The sequence below is a fragment of the Lactuca saligna genome, chromosome 4 (assembly GCF_052625555.1).
Source record: "Lactuca saligna cultivar CGN05327 chromosome 4, ASM5262555v1, whole genome shotgun sequence".
NCBI lineage: Eukaryota > Viridiplantae > Streptophyta > Magnoliopsida > Asterales > Asteraceae > Lactuca > Lactuca saligna.
Genome location: NC_136420.1, coordinates 18,537,970 through 18,540,928, shown reverse-complemented (window position 1 = coordinate 18,540,928; position 2,959 = coordinate 18,537,970). Strand labels below are relative to the sequence as shown.

Genomic DNA, 2,959 nt, shown 5'->3' with positions numbered 1-2,959 from the left:
GTTCAAAATGGATGGAGGGTGTGCATTGATTATAGAAAATTGAATTCAAGCACGTGGAAAGATCACTTCCCTCTTCCTTTCATTGATCAAATGCTCGAGCGATTGGCGGGGAAATCGCATTATTGTTGCCTTGATGGATACTCGGGTTTTCACCAAATACCCGTTGCCCCCGAAGATCAAGACAAAACGACTTTTACATGCCCCTTTGGCACATTTGCTTACAAGCGGATGCCATTTGGATTATGCAATGCTCCCGCCACATTCCAAAGATGCATGGTGAGTATCTTCTCCGAGTATGTTGAAAGTATAATCGAAGTGTTTATGGATGATTTCACCGTGTATGGCAATTCGTTTGATGAATGTTTGGGTAACCTTAAGAAGATTTTGAAAAGGTGCATAGAGAAAAAGTTGGTGTTAAACTTTGAGAAATGTCACTTCATGGTTAATCAAGGAATCATTTTGGGACACATCGTCTCCAAAAAGGGCATTGAAGTTGATAAAGCCAAAATTGATGTCTTCCAAACCCTACCTTACCCAACATGAGTTAGAGAAGTGAGATCTTTCTTGGGTCATGCGGGATTCTATAGAAGATTCATCAAAGATTTCTCCAAGATTACGCGACCAATGTGCCTTCTTCATCAAAAAGATATCGATCTTGACTTCAATGTTGCATGCCAAGAAGCCTTTGACAAACTTAAAGACTTGCTCACTTCCGCACCAATAATCCAACCTCCAAATTGGGAGCTTCCATTTGAAATAATGTGTGACGCAAGCAATTTTGCTATTGGAGCGGTCTTAGGTCAAAAAGAGGGCAAAGCATCACATGTCATCTACTATGCTTCTAAAACATTGGATAATGCTCAAGCCAACTATTCCACCACCGAGAAGGAACTTCTAGCCATTGTATTCACCTTGGAAAAATTCTGGCAATATCTTCTTGGGACAAAAGTAATTGTATATTCCGACCATGCCGCATTAAAGTATCTCATGACCAAGAAAGATGTCAAACCACGGTTGATTCGTTGGATTCTTCTTTTACAAGAATTCGATCTTGAGATAAAGGATAAAAGTGGTGCCGAAAACTTAGTTGCAGATCACTTAAGTCGGTTGAATGTTGGCGATTCTTCTTCTCATATCCTAGATGAATTCTCGGATGAGCACCTCTTCCATATCTCAAATTCCATTCCATGGTATGCGGATATTGTCAATTACTTGGTTACTAAAGAAATTCCTCACGCCTTTACCAAGCACCAAAAGGCCAAGTTGAAGAGTGATTCCAAATACTACATATGGGACGACCCTTATCTTTGGAAACATTGTCCGGATCAACTAATACGGAGGTGTGTTCATCAAAATGAGGTCGAGTCAATTTTGAAATTTTTCCATGAATATGCATGCGGGGGACATTTTGGTCAAAACAAAACCATGCGAAAGGTGCTTGAATGCGGACTCTATTGGCCAACAATGTCAAGAGATACCTATCTATTTTGCAAGAGTTGTGATAGATGTCAAAGAACGGGCACCATATCCATGAGGCATGAGATGATTCAAAGTCCTATCCTTATTTGTGAAATCTTTGATGTGTGGGGAATAGACTTCATGGTTCCCTTCCCCATTTCGTTTGGTTATACTTATATACTCTTGGCAGTTGATTACGTTTCAAAGTGGGTTGAAGCAAAGGCTACACGGCATGATGATTCAAAAACTGTTATTGACTTCTTGAAGTCAAACATTTTTTGCAAGATATGGTGTACCGAGAGCCTTGGTGAGTGATAGGGGCACTCATTTTTGCAATAAAATGATGGAAGCAATGACAAAGAGATATGGTGTCACACACCGAATATCAACCGCTTATCATCCACAAACAAATGGCCAAACCGAAGTGTCAAACAGAGAAGTCAAACAAATTCTTGAAAAGACCGTCAACACTACCCGAAAAGATTGAAGTTTAAAGTTAGAAGATGCTTTATGGGCGTATCGGACCGCCTACAAAACTCCAATTGGTATGTATCCATTCCACCTTGTCTATGGAAAATCTTGTCATTTACCGGTGGAATTGGAACACAAGGCATATTGGGTGGTTAAAAAGTGCAATTTCAATCTTGAAGAAAGTGGAAAGCACCGAAAAATGCAACTTCAAGAAATCGAGGAGTTAAGAAACGAGTCTTACGAAAACGCAAGCATCTACAAAGATAAGACGAAAGCGTTTCATGACAAGCACATCACTCGAAAACACTTTATTCCGGGCCAAAAAGTTCTTCTTTATCATTCACGCTTAAAACTATTCCCGGGAAAGTTGCGATCTCGATGGCACAGACCTTTTATTGTCATAAAAGTGTTTGATCATGGTGCGGTTGAAATTAAGAGTTTGGAAACAAATCAAATATTCAAAGTGAATGGGCACCGCTTGAAACCATTTTATGAAGGCTTTGATACGAGAGAATTCGACAACATAACATTGGAAATACCAAATTACGAAAGTTGATGGAAGCGGGACTATGTCTTGGCAAAGACGTTAAATAAATGCAATGTAAATAAATAATGTCCGTTTGAAGTTTTGAGTGTTTCTACATTTGAAGTTGGGCATAAAAATAAGCATATAGAAGCCTTCCAGTGATTTTTGTGAAGTTTGAAAATTTCCAAAAATTTGACTTTTGCGTGGGTGCCCGCGTAGTATTTGCGCGACCAACCCCAGCCGCGCAGGTCCCGAGTTCCAAATTACACAAACAAGGGGTGCAAATTGATTGTTGCGCGCGGCCAATACCCACCCGCATAGGACATTTGCGCGGACAAGACTAAATCACTTTATTTATTGCGCGGCCACCATATTTGCCCTAAATTGCAAAACTCACCCGGATACCCGCCCCATACCCACTATTTGAACCGGATTCGACCCATTTATCACCCACCCTTATAACCCCTTTTACCAGTCGACCCTTCTTTCACCCTTGTGCCTCCC

General features: G+C 40.5%; 1 pseudogene; it reads left to right on the top strand.

Moving 5' to 3' along the window:
* The first annotated feature begins 624 nt into the window (after nucleotides 1–624).
* Nucleotides 625–2,485, top strand: LOC145039341 (uncharacterized; annotated as a pseudogene).
* The last annotated feature ends 474 nt before the right edge of the window (nucleotides 2,486–2,959 follow it).